The sequence below is a fragment of the Nerophis lumbriciformis genome, linkage group LG25 (genome assembly GCF_033978685.3).
Source record: "Nerophis lumbriciformis linkage group LG25, RoL_Nlum_v2.1, whole genome shotgun sequence".
In the NCBI taxonomy this organism is placed as follows: domain Eukaryota; kingdom Metazoa; phylum Chordata; class Actinopteri; order Syngnathiformes; family Syngnathidae; genus Nerophis; species Nerophis lumbriciformis.
Window position 1 is genome coordinate 27,202,668 of NC_084572.2, and position 11,635 is coordinate 27,214,302.

At 36.6% G+C, this 11,635-nt stretch overlaps 1 long non-coding RNA gene across 2 annotated transcripts in view; it reads right to left on the reverse strand.

Moving 5' to 3' along the window:
* LOC133622025 (uncharacterized) overlaps positions 1 to 11,635 on the reverse strand; it is a 216,975-nt gene that overhangs the window by 12,232 nt on the left and 193,108 nt on the right. For both annotated transcript variants that reach the window (XR_012051158.1, XR_009817736.2), the window contains one exon: positions 7,079 to 7,133. This is a non-coding gene — a long non-coding RNA (uncharacterized lncRNA). The remainder of the gene's footprint in view (positions 1 to 7,078; positions 7,134 to 11,635) is intronic.

Below are 11,635 nucleotides of genomic sequence, written 5' to 3' on the forward strand. Positions count from 1 at the left end.
ATAAATAAATAAAGACAAAAAAAGTGAATAAAAATACCAATACAAAAATGAAACCAAATACACAAATAATACAATTACAATTAAAATGAAAATGGAAAATGAAAAATAAATGCAAATAAAATATTTTTTTTAAATGTATAAAAATATAGTAGTATGTTTATTTCAATTCTTATTTTTTATCTTCATCACTACTTGTGTGATTTATTTTTATTCCATATTTGTTTCCATTACCGCACCTTAAGCTGGAGTCCTTAATCTCGTTGTATGCAAATATAATGACAATAAAGTCCATTCTGATTCTGATTCAAAATGAAAATGTAACTGAAGAAACTATGTTGACAGGTATGGTTTCACTTTTTCATGCATTTTAATGGAGGCCCCTAAATGTTGATGACAACGAGTTAGAATTCGACTCATATGGACAATTTGTGGAACATAAAATAAACATATGAAAATTAAATGGAAAAAAATGGAAATAAGAATAGAAATAGAAAAAATAAAGTTAAACAAAAAAATAAAAAATAAAAAACATTAATAAAAATACCAATACAATAGAAAAAAAAATGAAACCAAAAACACAAATAATACAAATACAATAATAAATGAAAACAATAGAAAATTAAAAAAAATACAAATAAAAATGAAAATGTAACTGAATGTTATGTTATGTTGACAGTTATGGTTTCACTTTGTCATGCATTGTAATTGAAGGCCCCTAAATGTTGATAACAAGGAGTTGGAATTCGACTCTTGTGGACAGTTTGTGGAGCATAAAAGTTGTGTGAATGTACAAGCGATGTGAAACACAGTAAATAAGACACATTGTGCCAGGTTGGGAAAAGCCCGTGTGTTCAATCCCCTCGCCGCCTCCTCCAAGCTTGGGAGCAGCAGATAAAGCCAGTGAAAAGGCTTTGTGTCAAGCTCTATTAATCCACGACCGCGCTCGTTAAATCATGTGAGCGCGCACAGCCGGCCAGCTAGCTTAGTGCTGATGTTGCGCCTCGTTTTCGCCCACGGGAAGAAACACTCGGCGGCCCCCAGTAAAGCTTTTTTTTTCAAATTCCCCAACTTTAGCAGCAAAGTCTCCAGCGTGTTTCCGCCCAGTCGACGAAACGACATCTCAAAGCTGTCAGAATGTTCGGTGGAATTGTCGACGAAGTCAAAAGTTCTTCCTCGAAAGGCTTAGAGCAGGTTTATTTTACATAAGAAGCTGTTATTTCCTAAATGTGAAATCTCATTATATATTGTATAACTTATGACTAATAATAATGTGGAGTGCATGAGAAAGTGTAACGTAAAACTTAGCTCAGCAGCAACAGAACCAATGTTGTAATAGCGGTAAGGAGCAAACTGCTGAGTCAGCATTAAAAGTGCTGATGAGTTAACTAGTTAGATTGCTAGATAAATGTGCTGGATGGAACCAGGAGGTTGCTTACAGCCACAATTGGTAATGTCGAGCGCTAATTTTTTTTTTTTACATTTTGTAGACCATGCACCCAGTGACTACAGAAAGTGATAAATATGTTTTTTTTTCTTTTTTAATCAACATGTCAGGAGGCTGCCTACAGCCACAGTTGTGAATACCTGCTGCTAATTAGAGACCCGGGTGGTGTTTTGCCTTTGTAAACCATACACCCGGCAACTGCAGGAAGTGACAACAATTTTATTTATGTTCCCCCCCCCCCAACCCCCCAAATCATCAGGAGGTTGCCTACAGCCACGACTGGTAATGTGGGGAGATAATAACAGTTATTTGCTTTGGTAGACCATGCACCCGGCGACTATATGGAGCGATTGATATTTTTTCAAATCAGTAATTAAAATGAAAAAATAAAAAATAAAAAAAATAAAAACAATTTAAAAATCCTCAGGAGGTTGCCTACAGCCACAACAAGTAATATTGGGCAATAACAGTTATTTGTTTTTGTAGACTGTGCTTCCAGCAACGACAATTAAAAAAAAAAAAATACTATGAAGTTGCCTACAGCCACTCATAGACTATGCATCCGACGACTACATGAAATGATGAAGATTATATATATATATATATATATATATATATATATATATATATATATATATATATATATATATATATATATATATATATATATATATATATATATATATATAAGGTTGCCTACAGCCACAGTTGTTAATTCCCTGTGCTAGTTAGAGACATCAGCGGTTAGTTGATTTTGTACAGCATGTAACCGTCAACTATAGGAGATTTTGTATTTATTCATTTTCTAAAAAAGATCAAGAGGGGTCAAAAATTCAGGTTGCCTACAGCCACAGTTGTTAATGCCCCAAGCGAATTAGATACTCCAAGGATTATTTGCGCTTTGTAGACCAGGCACCTGGCGACGATCGAAGGTGATGAAGATTTTTGCAATATTTACTTTTTTAAAAACTTAATCAGGAGGTTGCCTACAGCCACAGGTGTTGATGGTTGGTGCTAATTAGAGACCCCACATCTGCGGTCCCCTCCAAGGTTTCTCATTGTTATTCCATTGGGTTGAGTTTTTTCTTGCCCTGATGTGGGATCTGAGCCCAGGATGTCGTTGTGGCTTGTGCAGCCCTTTGAGACACTCGTGATTTAGGGCTATATAAGTAAACATTGATTGATTCATGCATTTTTGTGAAAAATCTTTAGGAGGTTGCCTACAGCCACAGTTGTTAATGCCTCAAGCTAATTAGATACCCCAACGGTTATTTGCTTTTTGTAGAACAGGTACCCGGCGACTATTGAAGGTGATGAAGATTTTTGTATTTTTGTCTCTTTAAAAAAAACTTAATCAGGAGGTTGCCTACAGCCACAGTTAATGCCGGCTGCTAATTAGAGACCCCGGCAGTTATTTGCTCTTTTAGATTATGCACGCATCAAGTACCTGAGGTGATAGACATTTTTATTCATACATTTAAAAATATACATATTTAGGAGGTTGCCTACAGCCACAGTTGTTAATGCCCGGTGCTATAGAGACCCCGGCGATTATTTGTTTTTTCAGACAACGTACCCAACAACTATAAGGGCAATGAAGACTCTTTTATTCATGCATTTTTGTGAAAAATCTTTAGGAGGTTGCTTACAGCCACAGTTAAGGCCTGCTGCTAATTAGAGACCCCAGCAGGGTTTTGCTCATTTAGATTATGCACCCAGCAACTACCTGAGGTGGTAGACATTTTTATACATACATTTAAAAATATACATATTTAGAAGGTTGCCTACAGCCACAGTTGTTCATGCCCGGTGCGAATTAGAGACCCTGGCGACTATTTAATTTTTTAGACCACGTACACAACAACTTTGAGGGAAATTAAGACTCTTTTAGTCATACACTTTTGTGAAAAATCATTTGTAGGTTGCCTACAGCCACAGTTTTTATTGCCTCAAGCTAATTAGATATCCCAACAGTTATTTGCTTTTTGTAGACCATATACCCGGCGACTACCGAAGGTGATGAAGATTTTTGTATTATTTACTTTTTTTTAAACTTAATCAGGAGGTTGCCTACAGCCACAGTTAATGCCTGCTGCTAATTAGAGACCACGGCAGTTATTTGCTCTTTTAGATCATGCACGCATCAAGTACCTGAGATGATAGACACTTTTATTCATACATTTAAAAATATACATATTTAGGAGGTTGCCCACAGCCACAGTTGTTAATGCTAATTAGAGACCCCGGTGATTATTTGTTTTTTCAGACCACGTACCCGATAACTATAAGGGCAATGAAGACTCTTTTATTCATGCATTTTTGTGAAAAACCTTTAGTAGGTTGCCTACAGCCACAGTTGTTATTGCCTCAAGCTAGTTAGATACCCCAACAGTTATTTGCTTTTTTGTAGACCATATACCCGGCGACTACCAAAGGTGATGAAGATTTTTGTATTATTTACCTTTTAAAAAACGTAATCAGGAGGTTGCCTACAGCCACAGTTAATGCCTGCTGCTAATTAGAGACCCCAGCAGTTATTTGCTCTTTTAGACTTTGCACCCAGCAACACTACCTCTTAGGTGGTAGACATTTGCATTCATACATTTAAAAATATACATATTTAGAAGGTTGCCTACAGCCACAGTTGTTAATGCCCGGTGCTAATTAGAGACCCTGGCGATTATTTGTTTTTTCAGACCACATACCCGATAAATATAAGGGCAATGAAGACTCTTTTAGTAAAACATTTTTGTGAAAAATCTTTAAGAGGTTACCTACAGCCACAGTTTTTTAATACCTGGTGCCAATTCGAGACACTGGTGGTTACTTGGTTTTTGTAGACAATGCAACCGGTGACTATAAGAAAGGATGGATATTTTTTTCTCATATAATCATAAGAAATAGTCAGGAGGTTGCCTACAGCCAGTTATATTTGCTTTTGTATACCATGCACTTGGCGACTATACAGTATGAGGTGATTGACATTTCCAGTGCTAAATATGGTTTTATCTGTAAATAAAGAGTACAGTATTGTGAAATAACTACTATAAAACAATATTTTTGTTGCAGCAGTTAAACACTGAAATGATACACATTGTACATCAGATAATGGCGATATAATAACTATATTTATTAGCTAAAGGAAGCCATCTTTCAAACCGCTTTGAATGAAATGTAACTTTTTTTTTTTTTCTTCCAACGGGGCGCTTTGAGGTCAGACATGGTTAGCTTAGAGTGGGATATTTCCTACTGGCTGGCGGTCTCGAACGCAGCGTGTGTCAGTGCTTTGTTTTCCTAAGTCCAAACTAACGGTAATGACTTAAAAGCCAAGGTTTACGTCTACTCTCCACCCAGGCGCTCGTGGCAGATGGCCACCCACGAGAGCGGGCTTCAGTCGGTGGTCCTTCAGCCAGAGGGAAGTTTTTTTCCCCCTCTGCGTTCACGCCAAGCGCTCGCTCGGTGTTGGCTTGTGTCGAAAAACTTTGTCCGCACTAAAAAGGCCTTGAAGATGCGTGAAGTGTTTATTTAGCTAGTTAGCTTGTGTTTGCTCCCAATGCACTTTGTCTTGAATGACTTAATTCATTCATCCCGTACACAAATTAAGAATAATAAAGAACATGTGAAGTTCACAGCTGAGAGATTATGTAGAATTTTAGACAAAACTTAATTTTTCTATTAATTACTGTTACATATCGGCTGTTTATAAAAAATATACATGTACAGCTTTCACTTAGAGGTCGAATGAAATCAAACTTTATTTATAAAGCACTTTTCAGAAAGGCAACACAAAGAATGCCTTCATGACCCACCTCCCCCATCATCAATCACACACACACACACACACACACACACACACACACACACACACACACACACACACACACACACACACACACACACACACAAATCTCTGGATTGATGAAGTAATGTGCGGATCATTCTTACTGGGGACCCTGGGGAAAAACAGTTAATATGGTTCATGGGGCCCAAATTTAAATAATTTTGCATAATTCACACAAATTTGTACATGACTACTGTGGACCATTTGAAAAAAAAAAAGGGAAAATGTGCAAATGTCTCTCACTCAAACTAACCAGTAAACATGTTTTATGGGCCAAAGTTTAAAAATCACTTAAGCATCTTCAGAATGGATCTGACTATCATTTAAAAAAGTTTCCCTTTAGGGGACCTGTTTTTTTGTCCCCATACCGTCAGAGGTCCCCTAAAGGTGACTGTGTAAACAGAGTGATGTCCCCATTAAGTAAGCATTGCCAGAACACACACACACACACACACACACACACACACACACACACACACACACACACACACACACACACACACACACACACACACAGACGAAAGTATGGCTGAGTACGGAGGAGCCAGGTGAAGAAACACTATCACTACACACTTTTGTTGCTAGGCTGTTTTAGACATGCTTGGTTGTGATTTGAATTTGAATTATCTTAAGGGGGGGGGCGGTAGATTTGCACTGTTAGCCAAGCTGCACACTGACTACTTATGGAGGACCAAATGTGACAACATTAAATAAATAAATAATTACTTACATGTGTCATTAATTAATGAAATTAAATGATTAAATACTGCAGTGGTCCCCAACCTTTTTGTTACTGCGGACCGGTCAACGCTTGAAAATTTGTCCCACGGACCGATATTTTATTTATATATATATATTTTTTGTCATAAAAAAAATACAATCATGCATGCTTACGGACTGTATCCCTGCAGACTGTATTGATCTATATTGATATATAATGTAGGAACCAGAAATATTAATAACAGAAAGAAACAACCCTTTTGTGGGAATGAGTGTGAATGGGGGAGGGAGGTTTTTTGGGTTGGTGCACTAATTGTAAGTGTATCTTGTGTTTTTATGTTGATTTAATAAAAGAAAACAAAAAACAATTATTATTATTTTTTATTTCTTGTGCGGCCCGATACCAATCGATCCACGGACCGGTACAGGGCCGCGGCCCGGTGGTTGGGGACCACTGAAATACTGTATAACATGAAATAATGAAATCAATAATTAAATAAATCATGAAATAATTTACAGTTATGTATTTAATAATAATGATAATAATAATAATAATAATTAATAATAATAATTGATAATAAAATGATACTAAATGACACATTTTAAGAATTTTTATTTTTTTTATAACAATCCACAGAGCAAGTGAGAAGACACACAAACACAACACTAAAAAACAAAATAATAATAATAAAGTGGCGACTTGTCCACCTACCGCCTGAATGCAGCTGAGATAGGCTCCAGCATCCCCCGCGACCCCGAACGGGACAAGCGGTAGAAAATGGATGGATAATAAATAATAATAATAATAATAATAATAATAACGGCAACAACAGTGGTAAATCGAGTTTTCACCCTTTAGTGGTTAATGTTAAGGGCCTTAGAAATATTACAATTATAAAAACATTAAAAAGATAATATTAAAAAAATATGAACATTTAAATAAATACTTATTTATTAAAAAAAAAAAATAGATAAATAAACTGCTGAGCCAGCATTATGAGTTGATTGTAAAAAAAAATGTTTTTCACTTACTCGCCATTTAAAAGACATTAAAAAAAAAGCACTTCTCTTACCAGTTAGGAGACGATCTTTCCTCCTGTCTTCAGTGCCTCGTGTTTCAGGAAGGATCTAGAACAAAGTTTATTTTTTAATTATGATCGAAGGATTGTAGCAATTTTTTATTAATTTTTTAATGCGAAGTAATTGTAAGATATCTTGCACTCGTGCTTTCAAAGCCTCCTGCTTGGAGTTTGACAGTTAAAAAGTCAAACTGTAGCGTAAAATGGGAGTTATTAGTCGAGGCTTTCAGGCTCTCCGACATCTACATCTTCATTCTCTTTTGTCTGAGCGCTGTCAGTTTGTCTTTTCTTTTTTAAAAGCGGGCTCCCTGCTGCATCTCCCACTGGGATTCCACTCGGCGTAATCGCGACTTTCTCTTCTAAAACCTACATGTGACCTTGAAGAAACTCTGGCTTTTAAAAAAATGTCTTAATATCTTCGGATTGTGACATAAAACAAGCCCGAGAAGTCTCTGCATATGAAAAGTAGGCCTGTGCACCTGCTAATTACTTCCCACAGGGAACAATCACAGCAACATATTTTGACAATTTTAAAGCCAAACATTAAACAAAATGTCTTCGGATGCTAATAAAAATATTTAACATACTAGGTTTGGATCAGTGGTGTCCAAAGTGTGGCCCAGGGGCCATTTGCTGTCAGCAACTCATTTTTTAACGGCCCGTAGCACATTCTAAAAACACACACAAAAAAATTTTAACATAAAAAAAGTGTTGCAACGTTGAGAAAACACAAAGCTGCCATGCAGGTTGTTTTATTCTTTAAAACTGTCATTGCTCAAAAACAATGAATCAAAATCAATGTTACTATGAATTATTGACCTATTTAAGGCTCCAATTAATTCACATCAAATATTCCACTTTGAAAATTTTTGGGGGAAAATATTGCATATTTTGTGTTTGTAGCAAGCGTGACTTTTTGTAGACCAGGCAGCTGGCGACTATCGAAGGTGATGAAGATTTTTCTATTATTTACTTCTTTTTTTTTAAAACTTAATCAGGAGGTTGCCTACAGCCACAGTTAAGGCCTGCTGCTAATTAGAGACCCCGGCAGTTATTTGCTCTTTTAGATTATGCACCCAGAAACTACCTGAAGTGATAGACCTTTTTATTCATACATTAAAAAATATACATATTTAGAAGGTTGCCTACAGCCACAGTTGTTCATGTCCGGTGCTAATTAGAGACCCTGGCGATTATTAGTTTTTTTTTGACCAGGTACCTGGCGACTATCAAAGGTGATGAAGATTTTTGTATTTTTTTTTTTTAAACTTAATCGGGAGGTTTCCTACAGCCACAGTTAATGCCTGGCTTTTTAAACAATAACTTAAAATCTTCGGATTGTGACATAAAGCAAGCCATATAAAAAAAAAAATTTTTTGACAAAAAGGGCGTGAAACAATCTATAAAACAACAACAACTTATAATCGATGGCTAGATCAGAAGTTAATATAGAAACATAAGCCTTAAAAGTAAAAAAAAAATATATGACTTACATCAATACTTTTAAGTGAGAATTTTAGTGGGATAATCTTTTTAAACTGTCGTTGCTCAAAAAATAATAATGAATCAAAAGCAATGCTGTTATGAATTATTGACCTATAAGGCTCCAATTCCTTCACATCAAATATTCCATGTTGAATCTTTTGAGGGAAAATATTGCATATTTTGTATTTTTGCCATTAAAAACAGTTTTTTTTTCACAAAAAAAGGAATAAAACATGAAATAAATTACAACTTTAAATCAACTGATAGATCTAAAGTTGATCTAGAGATTTAAGCGTTGGTAAAAATAAAAATTAATATGTGATTTATTTTTCCGGATCCCTGGGGCCAAACTTGAAGGGAGCACTAAATATTTGTCTCTCTCTATCTTATCCTCCTCTTGTCCCCGCAATGTCCCCCCCATGTCTTTTTCTATGCCCTCCTGCTCCCATCCAACTGCGCCCAAAATGTAATATATCCATTTAATAAAGTCAAATACAAATAGGGCAACAGGAGAAATGTAATGCAAATCTGTACATGGGCATCTACATCAACAATATGATTCTCCTGAGTGGCTTGATACATATTTAAAAAAAAAAAAAAAGAGAGAAAAAAAAGTGGGGCTGGCAAGTTTGGACACCCTTATATATATATATATATATATATATATATATATATATATATATATAAAATGATAATACATTTTATTTGGTATAGCGCTTTTCAGAGTACTCAAAGACGCTTTACAGGATAAAAAATTAAAATATAAAACAGTTCAAAGTAATAATATAAAATACAGGAAATATAAAAGCAGTACATTGTAAAATACGTAATAATACTGGACATTTACAAGACAGGACATTACAAGACAAAGAACACTAATCACTGGTTAAAAGCAGATCTGAAGAGGTGTGTTTTGAGAAGGCTTTTGAAGGTAGGAAGGTCTGAGCAGTCAATATATATATATATATATATATATATATATATATATATACATATATATATCCATCCATCCATTTTCTACCGCTTATTCCCTTCGGGGTCGCGGGGAGCGCTGGAGCCTATCTCAGCTACAATCGGGCGGAAGGCGGCGTACACCTTGGACAAGTCGCCACCTCATCGCAGGGCCAACACAGATAGACGGACAACATTCACACTCACATTCACACATTCGGGCCAATTTAGTGTTGCCAATCAACCTATCCCCAGGTGCATGTCTTTGGAGGTGGGAGGAAGCCGGAGTACCCGGAGGGAACCCACGCAGTCACGGGGAGAACATGCAAACTCCACACAGAAAGATCCCGAGCCCGAGATTGAACCCATGACTACTCAGGAACTTCGTATTGTGAGGCAGACGCACTAACCCCTCTTCCACCGTGCTGCCTCTATATATATATATATATATATATATATATATATATATATATATATATATATATATATACTATATATATATATATATACTATATACATCCGTATATATGTATATATATATATATATATATATATATATATGTATATATATATATATATATATATATATATATATATATATATATATAGCTCAAAGTAAAGCCGCTGCTCCTCCACATCGAGAGGAGCCAGATGAGGTGGTTCGGGCATCTGGTCAGGATGCCACCCGAACGCCTCCCTAGGAAGGTGTTTCGGGCACGTCCGACCGGTAGGAGGCCACGGGGAAGACCCAGGACACGCTGGGAAGACTATCTCTCCCGGCTAGCCTGGGAACGCCTCGGGATCCCCCGGGAGGAGCTGGACGAAGTGGCTGGGGAAAGGGAAGTCTGGGCTTCCCTGCTTAAGCTGCTGCCCCCGCGACCCGACCTCGGATAAGCGGAAGAAGATGGATGGATGGATGGATATATATATATATATATATATATAAATATATATATATATATATATACCAGTGTGTATATATATATATATATATATGTATATATATATATATATATATGTATTATATATATATATATATATATATATATATATATATATATATATATATATATATATATGTCTTAATAAGGTTATCCAAAAAATAGTGCTCGATACCGTAGTAGAGCGCAATATATGTATGTGTGGGGAAAAAAAATCACAAGACTATTTCCTCTCTACAGGCCTGTTTCATGAGGGGGGGTACCCTCAATCGTCAGGAGATTTTAATGGGAGCATTCGCATACCATGGTTTATATAGGGCACAGAGTGGGTGGGTACAGGCTGGCCTAGGGGCGTGGTGATTGGCTCATGTGTTACCTAGGAGGTGTTTCCGTCTATGGCGGCATGTTGTTACAATTTCGCTGCGCTTGTTGAGGGATGACAGGTCTGGACGGTAAATAATAAACAGTTTCTCTTTCAAGCATAGGTTGCATCTTTTATTACCACTATTGTAAGGTGTGCTGGATGCAAGAATTTGCCATGTTATTGAATATTCAACATTATTGTCTTTGAGGTCCCAAATGTGTTTGCTGAGTTCTGTGGTATTTCGCAGGTTTTTGTTCCTGAAAGAAGCCTTGTGGTTGTTCCATCTGGTTTTGAATTCACCCTCGGTTAATCCTACATATGTGTCGGATGTGTTAATGTCCTTGCGTATTACCTTAGATTGGTAGACAACTGATGTTTGTAAGCACCCCCCGAAGAGGGGGCAATCAGGTTTCTTTCGACAGTTACATGCTTTGTTGGTTTTGGAGTCGTTCTGACTGGGGGTCGACGGCTCATTTGCAATTGTTTTGTTGTGGTTTGAGATGATTTGTCGTATATTGTTCATGCAGCTGTAGCTCAATTTGATGTTGTTCTTGTTGAATACTTTTCTTAGGTTGTTGTCTTTGGGAAAGTGTTTGTCAATCAGATTGAGGAATTTGTGTCCAATGTTCGTTGAGACGTTTTTGCTGTATGGGGGGGTTGTACCAGATGATGCCGTTTCGTTTTCTGTTCTTTTTTGGCTGGTTTCCTGGCGTGGGTTCATAGGTGAGGGTGAAATTGTATCCGCTTTCATCAAGGGCTTTTTGGTACGGGGGGGTTGCTTGGTCAAATTCAGCTTTGCTAGATGACAGC